General features: G+C 42.6%; 1 pseudogene; it reads left to right on the top strand.

Moving 5' to 3' along the window:
* Window positions 1-675: 675 nt before the first annotated feature.
* Window positions 676-14,509, top strand: part of LOC134379190 (transmembrane protein 199-like) — a 33,638-nt pseudogene continuing 19,804 nt past the window's right edge.

The raw sequence follows: 14,509 nt of genomic DNA on the forward strand, positions 1-14,509 counted from the left end.
AGAGCACTAATCCATTCATGAGGGATCCACCCCCATGACTCAATCTGTTTCCAACTCTGCCACATTGGGGATCAAAATTCCACATGAGTTTTGTTGGGGACAACACATCCAAACTCCATCAGGGGATGATAAGAGATCTCAGTAATTCTGTATCCTTTAAAAATAAAATAAAACTTTAAAAAGAGTTATCTGGTTCAAACACCATCCATGACTTGAATTCCTCCTCCCTACCCCAACCTGCCAAGACCCCTGACCAATGCCCACTCTGGGCCACTGCAGTAGGGGTGAGAGGCTTTCCTCCCGCTCACGTGCAGGGCAGGGCACATTTACCCAGCTGACAACCTAAAAAGATCTCTCATTTATTCTACCCAAACCAGCTTCCTACAGCCTTCTTTAGTTCTGCCACTTGAGGTCGCAAAGAGCAAGTTATCTCCCCAGCCTCTGCCCAGTCGCCCCAGATACTGAAGGCTTTCGCCTCCCCCTGATCTTTCCCCACCTCCCTGAGGTTTTCCTCTCCAGACAACAGCCTAAGTCTCATCAACTGCAGTTTATAAGATGTGGTTTCTTATTCTCCACTCCCCAGTCACTGCACCCATCCCAAGTCACCCACAGATAAACTCTGAATTCCCCTTGCTTCAGAGGATCTGCACAGAAGACAGCCGGGCACTCACCGCCATGGTTCTAGAGAAGATGCAGGTGCGGGTAGGTCCTAGGCTGGAGTGAGGCCCCAGGAGCTAAGCAAGCGGGGGGCTAATGAGGGAAAGAACTAATATGGAATAGGTGGATGATGATAGGTGGGCAGGGGGGTGGATTGATAGATAGATAGAGATAAAAAGATAGGAAGGATAGATAGATACGTACATAGGGTGGATATATAGATAGGGTAGATTGATCAGATGGATGATAGGTAAACAGATACATGCGTACATACATGCGTAGGAGGGATGCATAGCATAGATAGGATGGCTAGATAAATAGGATAGGTCAATGACAGCTAGATGATGCATGCATGCATAAAAACATAAGATGGATACAGATGTATGGATAGATGGACTGAATTCACAATAAGAAAAAGCAAAATCACAGATAGACCAAAAAGAAGAAGAAAAAAGTTGTTTACTGCAGTGCAGTGCAGAAAACTGACCAGAAGCAGTAAGTGTCGTTTGAGCAGGGGTGCTCCGATGTACGTCTGGGCACGGGCGTGAGTGGCGGCCCACTTCTTGTCCACCTGACCATGCAGCTGTGCCGAGTCCGGTCCCGGTCTCTGCTTCTCCGCCAGCACAACTGGCTCTCTAGGATGCCTGCTCCTGCTGTTCTCCAACCCTTTGCCACACTCTGAAATTATCCTTTTTCACTTGGGTTTTTCTCTGCACCCCAATCCCACTCCTGGGGAGGGAACTGTCTTTTTACAGTGGTAGTGTTAGTATTTGGCATGGAGCAACAAATCCATGAGCATCGGTTGAACCGATACGTGGTTTAATAAATGTTCACACGCAGAAGTGGGTGCAGGGACATAGCAAAGTTAAAAATGCAAGGACCTGAGAAGCTTTGACAACACCGTGCCGCCATCGTGTGGCCTTTTGGCCTATTGCAGCTGAAGGCTTCTGGTGCGCTGTATTTTCTCCGTTTCTAAGTCAGAGGCCAACAGGACCTGCGCTCACACTCACGGGCATCTCTCACACCCATCTTCCTGTCTGTGTCCTTTACTCCTCTTAGATTTGGTGTTCCCCTGAGTCTAGGTCTGGCCTCTGCTTTTCTCACTGTGAAGGTTTTGCTCTGTTCCACCTGGGTGCTGGTGACTGCTAATTCCATACCTGTCCCCAAGCTCACATTCCTTACATAAGCACTGACAGCCACAAGCTTCTCTCTGATCACTGCTTTGGCTGCATTCCACAAATTCTAATATGTTGTGTTTGTTGTCTTGCAGATCAGAATCTTTTCTAATTTCCCCTTGGTTTCACCTTTGACCCGTGAACTATTTAGAAGTGTGCTGTTTAATTGCCAGATATTGGGGGGGGGGGTCTTATAAATCTCATTGTTAATAATTTCTAATTGAATTCCACTGTATTCAGCAAATATACTTTGCAAGATTTTGATACTTTTTATAAGGCTTGCTTTATGTCTAGCATCTTGTCGATCTTAGAGAATATATCTTGTGCACTGGGAAAGAATGTGTATTCTGCAGTTGTTGAATATAGTGTTCTATAAATATCAATTAGATAAAAGAGATAGATAGTGTCGTTCAGATCATCTATGTGTTTACTAATTTTTTGTCAATTTGTTCTATAAATTGTAGAAAAAGCTGTATTAAAAACACTGAGCTGTAATTGTGAAGTTGTCTGTATTTCCCATTTCTGTCCATTTTGGCTTCATGTATCTAAGGCTCTGTTGTTAAGCACATTTACATATTTAATTGCTAAAGCTTTCTGATTTCTTGTCACTCTATGGTTAAGATGATGGAATGTCTCTGTGATGCTCTGATGTTACGGCAGCCACTCCAGACTTCTTATGCTTAGGGTTTGCTCGTGGTATATTTTTTCTCAACCTACCTTTGTCTTTATATTTAAAATATGTCTCTCAAAGCCAGGATGTAGTATGTCTTGTTTTACTATCTACTCTGACAATCTCTGGCTTTTAATTAGTGTCTAGACCATTAACATTTAATGTAAGTATGAATATGACTGGGTTTATGTCTTTCATTTTATTATTTATTTTGGGTTTGTTCCCTCTGTTTTTATTCTGATCCTTCTTCTGGATAATTTAGTTTTGAATATTTCATTTTAACTTAACTGTGGGCTTTTCAACTATATCTCTGTGTGTTTTCGTGGTGGCTCTGTGGATTAAAATATACATACCTAACTTTTCACATCTGATGTAGTGTTAATATTGTCCACTTCCAAGAATAACATAAAAAACTTGCAGACATGTTGGACCCTCTCCCACCTTCATTGCCACTGACCTGTATGTTATGGTTGTCATACTATGGCGTCTGGACACATTGGAAACTCCACCAGATAATGCTATAATTTTTGCTTTCAGTCATCACAATGTTTTAAAGAACTTCAGAGGAAAAATAGGCTTTTATATGATCCTAGCCATGTATCACTGCTTTTCCTTTGTCAGTGAAAATCCCAGTTCCCTCAAGTTCTATTTTCCTTCATCATGAAGAACTTCATTTCACATTTCTCGTGGAGCAGGTCTGCTGGTGATGTTTTCTAGGTTTTCCTTCATCTTAGAATATCTTGATTTTGCCTTCATTCCTGGAAGATATTTTTGCTCAACACAGAATGCTGGACTGACAGTTCTTTTCTTTCAGCACTTTAAATATGTTGCTGCTCTATCTCTGGTCTTTACGGTTTCTAATGTGATGTATTAGTCCATTTCTATTGCTTATAACAAAATACTTGAAAGTGGATAACTTGTAAGAAAATGAAATTTGTTGCTTACAGTTTCTAAAGCTGGGAAATCCAAAGTCCAGGGAACACATCCGCCGAGAGCTTTCTTTGGTGGTGACATCAGTGATGCAGGGTATCACACTGTGAAATGGTGGAGCAGAGAGAAACGAACCTCCTCCTTCACTCGCTTTTTAAAGCCACCAGAACACCCCAATTATTCCAAGAGTGGATCAATCCATTCATGAGGGCACAGTCCTCACAATCCAATCCCCTCTCCAAGGCCCCACCTTTCAACTTCCACAGTAGGATTTCCCACCCTCCTAACACTGTCACAGTGGGGGCCAAGCCTCCAACACATGAAACTTTGGGGGGAACATAATTCAATCTATCATATGTGAACAATTCAAATCATTTTCCCCCTGCATATAATGTGCCATTTTTCTCTGGCTGCTTTAAAGAATTTTTCTTTATCTTTGGGTTTCAACAATTTGATCACTATGTGTCTAGGCATAGTTTTCTTTGAGTATATTTTTCACTGAATTGGGGGAGCTTTCAGCCATTATTTCTTTAAATATTTTTTCTGCACCAATCTCTTTTTCTGCTCTTCTGGAGCTTTTATGACACGTATCTTAGACCTTTTCATGTTTCTTCACTGTTCCCTAAGGTCCTGTCATTTTCTTTTTTCAATAATGTTTCTCTCTGTTCTTGAGATTAGGTTATATTTATTCATCTACCTTTAGCTTCCTGCCGCTTTATTCTATCCTCTCCATTCTGCTCTTGAGCCCATTCAGTAAATTTTTAAATTTAGTCAGTTTACTTTTGAGACCTAAACTTTTCTTTTGGTTCTTTTTAATAATTTCTGTTTCCCTGAAGTCAACTTCTATTATTCTGCTTATCTAAAATGTGTTGACTATTACTTCATGGAGCATAGTGGTAACAGCTGCTTTAAAGTCCTGTTCTGATAATGACAACATCTGTATATCTTGGAGTTAGCATCTGTTTATTGATTTTTCACTGGAAGATTGTTGACATTTTTCTGATTCTTTGCATATTAATTTTGGATTGTGTCATGTACATGTGACTGTTGTATCATATTGACTCTGAGTCTCATTATAATCCTCTGGAGAATATTGATGGGTTTTAACTGACAATCGACTCAGTTAGATTCTGACCACAAGTTTGGTCTTGTTTTCTTGTGGGCAGAGTTGTCATTCTCAAGCTTTTGTTCTCTATTTTTTTATTGTTCTGCCCGTTCATAGCAGAAGGGTGATGTCAGGACTGTCCACGTTCAGAAGCAGAGTTGTGAATTCTCTTCTTTGCCTTTTTTGTCCAAACTGATGTTGCCATCTCAGGGAGGAATGATGTTAAACTAGTATACCTTATTGCTTTTGACAAATGCTCAAAAGATAGGGTTATCCACACCGAGCGAGCTCTGAGTGAGATCAAAAAGACAAACCTGTGAAAGGATTTTTTCCAGGGGCTGCCTGGCAGGCCAGACAGTAACAATTCTTGGTTGCTTCCAAGCTTTGGCAATTATGAAAAGGGGGTTCTATGCCTTTGTATGCAGGTTTTTGTGTGCACTTTTTTTTCAGCATGCATCCTTTTTTTTTTTTATTGTGGTAAATTAACATAAATTCACCATTTTAACTATTTTAAGCTATATAGCTTAGTGACATTTAGTACCTTCGTAGTGTTGTGCAACTGTAACTGCTATCTAGTTCTAGAATATTTTAATCATCCCCCAAAAGAAACCTGTTCTATTTCCCTCTGATGTCCAGCCCCTGGCAAAAAGTCATGTGCTATCTCTTTGAATTTGTTTATTCTGGATATTTCATATAAATGAATGGATAGTTCATATAATGGGTGGATATTTCTTTTTTTTAAAGTCAGTTTGATACCGAACAAATTTAACACTCAGAGATTAACATCCTTAATGAAAAAAGAACTTTTAAAAATGAATTAGAAAAATCTAAGCAGAAATTTTGGGAAGGCATAAGCAGATAAGTCATACACCCCAAAGAAACATACGTGGCTAATAAGTACCTTCTAAGATGTTGTTGGGGGTTGTGGGTCGGGCTGGCCCTCAGCTCCTGTCTCAGGACCCCAGTGAGGCAGTGTCTGGCTCCATTGCTTGCCTGGTATGAGTGCACCTTTCTGTGTGCAAGTTTTGGAGTGCAGGGTGTTTTTTGTTTTGTTTTTGTTTGTTTATTTTGCAGCTTGCCAGTAAGGGGCTCCAAACCCATGACCTTGGTCGTGTTATAAGGCTGCACTTTAACCAACCGGGCTAACTGGCCAAATGCGTGCAGGTTTTTGTGTGCACCTTTTGGGGAAGTTCTGCACTGAGTGTGTATGCTCACAGCTGTCTACTCTCCTGCTGATAAAAACTAAAATATCTGGATAAAACACAAAAGGTGTACTTTGAAAAATTGTGGACTCTGAAAAGAAAACAAAAGCAAGTGTATTGTGAAGGGGAGTCAAAAGCTGGAGAAACTACATAAAATTGAGTGAACATCCTATCTATTTTTAACGAGACAGTAAAATAGGCAAAGAATAGTCTTCAACAAATGGTTCTGGGACAACTAGATATCTACTTCTAAGAGTCAGGTGGACCCCTTCCTCACATCACACACAAAAATTAACTTAAAATATATCTAAAATCAAATATAAGAACTAAAAGTATAAAACACTAATAAGAAAACATAGGAGTTAAGTCTTCATGACCTTGATTTGGACAATGGTTTCTTAGTATGACCTCAAAAGCTCAAGTGACAAGAGAAAAAATGGGTAAATCATACTTCATTAAAATTAAAAACTTTGTGCATTAAAAGACATTACCAAGAAAATGAAAATATAAGCTACAGAATGGGAGAAACATCTGCAAATCATGTATCTAATAAGGGATTTGTTCCAGAACATATAAGGAACCCATCAATTCAACAAAAAAAGACAAAGAACCCAATTTTTTTTAGCGGGCAAGGGATTTGAATAGACATATGTCCAAAGAAGGTACAGAAATGGCCAATGAGCACATGAAGAGACATTTAGCATAAATAGTCAACAGTGGAATACAAATCAAAACCACATGACATACCACTGCACATCCACTAGGATGCTAAAATAAAGAAAAACAAGAACAATTGTGGAGGAGAATGTGGATAAATTAGAACCCTCTTACATTGCTGATTGGATTTTGAAATGGTCCAACAACTTTGGAAACATTTTGGCCGCTTTTCAGAACATTAAATACAGAGTCACCATATGACCCAGCAATTCTACGCCTAGGAATATATCCAAGACAAATGAAAAATATGTCCACATGAAAACTTGTACAAGAATGTTCATAGCAGCATTATATCATAATAGCCAAAAAGTGAAAACAACTCATATGTCCATTGGAGGACGACTGCAGAAACAAAATGTGGTATATCCACAGTGAAATAGTGTTCAGCAAAAAGAGGAATGAAATACTCATACACATTACAACTTGGATGAATCTTGAGAACATTATAAGTGAGAGAAACCAATGACAAAAGACCACATACTTTAAGATTCCATTTATATGAAATGTTCAGAATAGGCATATCCATTGAGATAGAAAAGACTGGTGATTTCCAGGGGAGGGAAGAATGGGAACAACTGCTAATGAGCATAAGGTGATGGAAATATCCTAACGTTAGATAGTGGTGCTGGCTGCACAGCCTTGAATATACTAAAAACTTTAAAAGGGTGAATTTGTGGTATGTGTATATTATCTCAACAGAGCTGTTATTTACAAACTGAGGCAGCATCTTTTCACCTATCAGAATGGTAACATTTAAAAGTTTGATAATAGATAGTGCTGATGAGGTGTGGGTAAGCAGGTGCTCTGCATGCCAAAGGTGGTCATGCAAATTGGCACAGCCTCTTTCAGGAGCAGTTTTGTGGTTTCTGTCATATTTAAGAAGTGTATATTCTTTGACCCAGAATGTATAATTCTAGGAAAGTGTTCTACTAGTAAAATTCATTCATGTACACTAAGTGTATTGATATAGAATGATCTATAAGATACATTGTTGGACTGACAATGTTTGAATAAGGTCTATGACTTAGTTAATAGTACTATACCAGTGTTAATTTCCTTATTTGATTGATATTATTATAGCTGTGTGAGTTGTTAATATTAGGGCAAACTAGGTGAAAGATATATGGGAAGTCTGTACTATTTTTGCAACATTTTTGTAAGCCTAAGATTACTATAAAATAAATCATGGAAAATACCATAATAACTTTGGAATAAATATGCCTGCTATCAAAATATAACTACCTGAGAGTAAATGAACAGCCGGTTCAGGAAAATGGTTTCCTACAGTGAGGAGTATAGAGAATCCAATCAAGGAAGCATATAGCAGTGATTTCAACTATATTTGCAATATTTCACTTTTTAAGCTGAATGACAGTCACGTGTTTATCACACTTATTCTTGGAAATTTTTGTATACATTATTTTTATAATAAATTATTAAAAGGAAAGTGAACAGAAAAAAAAGGACAATACAAAATCATTGCAATCGATTTCATGAGTCCATGAATCTCCCTGAACCCATCTGTGGGTCCCAGGATTAAAGCTATTGATTTGAAGGACTTCACAGTGTTAGTAAATCCATTTGCTCCACAGGGGTACTTTTCACTGCACCACTGGATATATCCAAAGAGGAAAATGCTCCTGCTGGAATGCCATTCTGCCACTGGGATGGAAGACAGGAGTTGGATAGGATGGAGAAAGAGGTACAGTCCTTCCATAACCGTTTGTTCCGTGGCTGGAACTGTCCTTGTCTTCACAAGAATGCCATCTGCCCATTCAGGAGGTACAGTGAGATCCTCTCCCTGGGCTCTGCACACTACTGTGAACATTTGCTGGTGATTCATAGCTTCCAGTGACAATAGTAGCCACTTCCTAGCAACCAGGCATCATTTTCTCCCCAGACATTTCCAATTTCTCTGCATTCCTCTGGAGATGGTTATTCTCTTCTTGCCTCGATCTTTGTGTGACGTGAGGCAAAAATTGTCACACCTTTTGCGCGAGCTAGTCAGCACGGGTGTGTGTGGACTGAGCCAAACAACGGCAAAGAAACTGAGGCAGATGCGGGCACCTCAGAGAGCCAGGCCATTTCCGTACTTGTTTAAACCTTAAGGGGAAATGCCAGGAGTAATCTCAGCTTCCCATCAGCTGAGATTAACGGCTTCTTGGTCTCCAGAGGACGCAAGCTGATTATGGACCAGGTGGCACAGTTAACGTGGCCTCCGGGGCCTTGATGCCGATGTGTGACAGCGCGAGCTGGGTGGGAATGGCCGACCTGTGGGTGAGTGAGGCTGAGGAGGGGAAACGGAGCTGCTCCCAGCAAGTCCTCCCAGAAGCCTGTTTCCACGTGTGTCCCTTCCACATCTTCGTCCGCATCTTACTGAGCAGCATCAGGCCCACGGTCCTCACTCTCCCTTCCCTCTCACTTCTCCAACTCGGTTCACTCCTCGCCTTACACGTGGCCCCTTCTTTTCTCTCCTTCACCAGCTCCTTTCCCCTTTCTCATCTCAGATTTCCATGCTGAGCCTCCTTTTCTGAATGGCTTCAAGTTCTGCCTAAGAGACTTATCTATTCCTTGACTTTATGGTCCATCTATGTCCCAACAATTCTCAAATGTCTACATCCAACCCAGACCTCTTTAAACAGCTACTTGACAAATCCATTTGAAACACGTGGCACAGCCACGTCAAACTTAACGTGTCTGAAATTAAGTCTTGTTCCACCCCTGCTGTGTCCTCTCCTGTGTTCTCTGTCCCCGTAAGTTGTTCCTCTATCGACTTTCTTTCTCACAACAGACCTGGGTGTCCTAACCTGCTCCTGTTGTCCCTCCCGCTCATTGCCATGAAATCTTGTTCATTGTCCCACACACCACTCTTAGTGCTGGCGTGCCCGGCTCCTGGCACAGCAGGTGGAAGGTAGCATCACTTCCTGAGCAGTCCACAAAGAGTCCAGGTGGAGCTGGGACCCTGTTGGAACTTTCCACTAACTAGTGTCACCTTATAGAGGAGAGCAGAGAGCTGTGGTAACTCCAGGTGTTCGTGGCAGCAGGAGTGACGGGTTCTGCCATTTGCACACAGCAAGTGCAGAGGGCTTCACTCAGGGGAGCTGCTGAGTCACAGAGGTGAGCAAACACTGGGGTGGGCAAGGAAGCGTCATGCCTGGAGCTGGCCAGGCTCAAAGAGGAATGGACCTGTGTGGTCACTGAGCACAACCCCCCTTGCTGTCGCTTCTCTAGGCTGGGGGCCTAGGGAACCAGTGTCTGGTTGTTGTTCCAGTTACTTGGTTCAACCTTCTACCTTGTCCCTGAGGTAAGGAGTGTTGCCAGAGTACGACAGTGTGTGAAAATTAGCACCTTCCTCAAACAGCTGAGTCACATAGTGTTCTCAAGACTTCACAGCCAATCACCAAAATGTCTAACAGGAATGAAGGAGGGTAAACAACTTAGAAATAAAATAGGAGAGTTTATTTGCATGATGTCTCCATAAAGCAGACCTACCTTCTCAAAAACACAAGCTCCTTGTACTGTCCTCCAGAGGAGCAGTGTTGCAGGAAGGGGACATGGCATAAGCTGGCAAGGTTTTACCCCCCAATTCCAAGGGACACTGTGGAGCACAAAATTAGAGATAGAAGAGCTGAGTCATGGCTAGGAAGACAGTGGTACGTGACAAACGCCAAGTCTGAAGGGAGAAAGGGAAGCAGGCAGCACTGCAGGCTGCAGGACAGGGCAGTGCGGGGAGCGCTGGGAGCTCACAGCCCTGGAGCCCCCTTTGTGAAGGGCCCTCTGTGGGTTGGAGGGTCTGTCAGCCCGAGGGAGCAGGGCCCGGCTGCACTCCTGGGAGAAATATTTACAGACAGAATTATTTGATGTCTGGAAGTTGCTTCAAAATAATAGAGGGGGTTGGTTGGGAAAGGACAAGGAAATAGGGGGAAGAGACTATCCTGTGAGCTGGTAACCGCTGACGCGGGAGACGGGTGCACCGGAAGGAGAGCATTATCCAATCTCCCCAGTGTTTAGTATGTTTGAAATGTTCCAAAATAAAAATTAAAATAAACCATGGGAAAAAAAATAAAAGAATCAAGTTTGTGTGGGTCCAACTCTCAGGACTTGCTGCTGCTTCAATGTTTTCTGAAGGGAGCTCTAGACTTATGGAAGTGTGAGATCAGGGTTATGTACATTAACTAGCAATTAATTAATATTAACTATGCATTCTTAGTGAGTGAATCACTATCTCTGAAATGTGTTTTTCTCATTGGCAAAATTGGGATAGAAAGCAGTTAACAAGATTGTAATAAAGATTAAAAATATGTCTGTATATATGTTTGAGTACAGGTATATGACTATGAATATTATGTGTGCGTGCATATGTATATAAATTGAATATGAATATTGTGTGTATATGAATGTGTATATGCCTATATGTATATGTATATTCATGTGTATATTGTTTATGTATATGTATATGCATATGTACGTGAGTATGTATATGTATATCATGTATATACATATAAATATATGCATGTGTATACATTAGTACACTAGTATTTATATGTGTGTATGTGCATGTATATGAATATGTATACATATATGGATATATAAACGTGTGTATTTATATATCAATATGTATGTCTGTATATGATATGAATATGTATAAGGGTGTTTACATGAATATATATGTGTGTGCAAGTATGAGAACGTGCATTTGTATACGAATATGGACATGTGTATTTGTGTGCACGTATGTATGAATATGTATATGTAAAGTGACTGTCATGAGACCATGTCCTTGTCCCTTGTTCCAGATAGGCCAAGCCTCTCCATCAGCCACACCACCACCAGTAGAGAAGGCTCTCCCAGAGCCTTCCTGAGAGACAATGCCCTGTGGAGGCTTTGCCACTCTTTTATGGGCTCACGAGCCTCTGCAGGAAGGAAGTGCTGACAGTGTGCCCAGGTGGTCCAGCACGAACTGATCACCCACCTCCCCCAACAGATGGTCCTAACTAGCCCTCTCTCCTACACATCCCAGGTTGTCCTCAACCAGACCTTCACCTCTGCTTGCTCCGTGCATTCCCTGATCTGACCCAAATTGCCATCCTTCCAAACCCTCCCACAGCCATGTCCCAAAATTCTCTTTATATTTAAATATCTTAACAGCTTTATAGGTGTACAAGTAACATATAATGAACTGCACATATTTGGTTGTACAATTGGATGAATGTGACATGTATACTCCTGTGACTGTCACCAGAATCGAGGTAATGAACACAACCAGCACACGCAAACACTTCCTGCTGCCTCTTGTAATCCATCTCCCCCTCCCAGCTTCCTGTCCTGAAGGCAACCAGGATGTGATTTCCTAGCTAAATATTAGTGTGTATCTTATACAGTTTTATATAAATGTAATAATAACACTACTTTTTATTGTATGGCTTTTTTTTTTAAATGACTGGTAAGGGGATCTTTTTTTAAAATTTATTCAATTTATTGAGTCAAAATCAATTATACATATTTTGGGGGTTGAACATTGAGATGTTGATCAAATCAGTATTACTAGCATATATACTGTTACAAATCATAATTATTCTTTATGCCCCTTGTCCAATCTCTCCCCTTCCCCCAATTCCTCCCCTTCCCCTCTCTAATTGTCCTAGATTACTTCTCTTCTGAAAGAATCATGGTTACTCTGTTAATTTGTTGCCTAGATGATCTGTCCAATGCTGAGAAATGTGATCGGGTCCCCCAATATTATCATAGAGTAGATGCTTTTTCTGTCACTCTAAAATGGGCTTTGTGGAAAGAGACATCCTCTTTTTTTCTTTGTCTCTGCTGGTGGCTCTCTTTGTGTCAATGCACTCCAGTGGCTGGCGGACCATCTGCATGGTGGTTGTGGTGTCTAGTCACTTTCACGGCAGCCATGGTTATTGTGGAGGCTACGGTGGGCCATCCACCTAGAGGTGCTGTTTTGGGTATGCTCCTTGGCACTGGTGGTATGCCTGATTGTGGGGTGTGTCTGGCCCCCGTATCCATGCCTCTGGTCCCTGGGCAGGCCCCAAGGCACTGGTGCCATGTGCCTGGCTTTGGGAGGTGTGTCCAGTCCCCTTCTCCATGCCTCGGGTCACTGGTGAGACCCAAGGTGCTGGCGCAGGGTGCCTGGTTGAGGGAGGGCAGTCTGGTCTCCTTCCCCATCCCGGGTCTCTGGGTGGGTCCTGAGGTGCTGGCATGGTGTGCCTGGTTGTGGGAGGAGGGTCCGGTCCCCTTCTCCATGCCCCGAGACCCTGAGGCACTGGCGCAGTGTGCCTGGTTGTGGGAGAGAGGTCTGGTCCCCTTCTCCATGCCCCAGGTCCCTGGGAGGGCCCCAAAGTGCTGGCACAGTGTGCCTGGTTGTGGGAGGGGGATCCAGTCCCTTCTCCATGCCTCGGGTCCCGGGCTGGCCCCAAGGCGCTGACACAGTTTGCCTGGAAGTGGGAGTGAGGTCTGGTTCCCGGATGCAAGCCTCTGGTTGCCAGGCAGGCCTCAAGGTGCTGGTGGTGTGCCTGGAACAGAACTAATTTTTTGTCCTTTGCTTCTAACATGGGGGAACTTCCTGTGGGAACCAGTACTTGAGCCGTGTGGTTGTTTAAATTGACACTTTGCTGCTGTTTCCCTAGGGAAGGCTTTTTGTGTAGCTCAGGGTTTAATGGTTGACCTCATAGGTACTTCCGGCTCTCCAGAGACCCAGTAGATCTGTGTTCTGTAGAATCTCTGATCTGGGCCTGAGTGTTTTCATCAAACTACATCCCATGCAATTCTGCATTCCTGACCAGTCTCCTCTGAGTGGTCCTGCACTGATCGGGGATCAGATCGGCTGTCCTTGCTGTGTGCCAGTGTTCTCCCAGTGTTCCCATCTTGCCCACCGCCCATGTTTCAAACACTTCCCATGGGACAGGCCCTGCGCCAGTCCCTTGAAATGACTCACCAGTCTCTGAGTGGCTCCTTTTTTTCACTTGTTCTAGCTCCTCGCTCCTATGTGGGTCCACAGGAACCCTATTAGTGGTCTTGCTGTCCTGGGGGCCACCAAGGACCGCTTCTCCCCTGCCACCTCCAAGTAACTCCATCTAAAGGGCACAGCTGTGGCTTCTGTCGGCTCCTGCTCCATGCGCTCATCAGCTCCAGCCTTAAAGCAGCCATGGCCTGAAATGCTCAGAGCAGCCTTTTCTTTCTCTCATCGTAGTTTCTCCTGCCTTCATGCCCTCTGTAGGTCTTTCCCCCTCTTCCCCTGAGCTCCAGCGGCCCCGGCTTGGCTGATGTTACATTTTTATAACTGTAAATTGGTTGATTTGTGGGAGAGAGTGACACTGGGAATCATTTATTCTGCCATCTTGACTGGAACCTGGTAAGGGGATTTTAACCCTTGATCTGATGTCATGAGCACCACGCTGTCCCAAGTGAGCTAACCGGCCATCCCTATACAGGGATCCGAACCCATGGCCTTGGTGTTATCAGCACCACACTCTCCCGAGTGAGCCATGGCTGGCCCTATTGTATGGCTTCTTACGCATAGCATAATTATTTTGAGATTCTTCAGTGTTGTTGCATGTATCCATAGTTCATTCCTTTTTATGACTGAGTAGTATTCCATTGTGTGGATATACCACAGTCTGCTTACCCACTCACCTGCTGACGGACACTCTGGACTGTTTTCAGTAGGTGGGTATAACAAATAATGCCTCTTTGAACGTTTGTGTGCCAGTATTTCTGTGGAATAGAATTTTAATTTCTCTTGGATATAGGAGTGAAATATATAGGAGTGAAAAGGCTGGGCCACACAGTAGACATCTCTAGCTTTTTAGGAAACTATCAAACATTTTCTAAAGTAGATGTAGGATTTCGCGGTGCTACCAACAGTGTGTGAGAGCTACCACCATTCCACATCTTTGCCAGCAAGTGTGATCAGTCTTTTAATTTTAGCCATTATGGTAGGTATGAGGGGTTCTCATTTTAGTTTCAATTTGCATTTCCACGAAACCTACTTGTATTGAGCACATTTTTACTTTCTTATTTGTTGCCTATTATATCTTAT

Source organism: Cynocephalus volans, chromosome 5 (assembly GCF_027409185.1).
Source record: "Cynocephalus volans isolate mCynVol1 chromosome 5, mCynVol1.pri, whole genome shotgun sequence".
In the NCBI taxonomy this organism is placed as follows: Eukaryota; Metazoa; Chordata; class Mammalia; order Dermoptera; family Cynocephalidae; genus Cynocephalus; species Cynocephalus volans.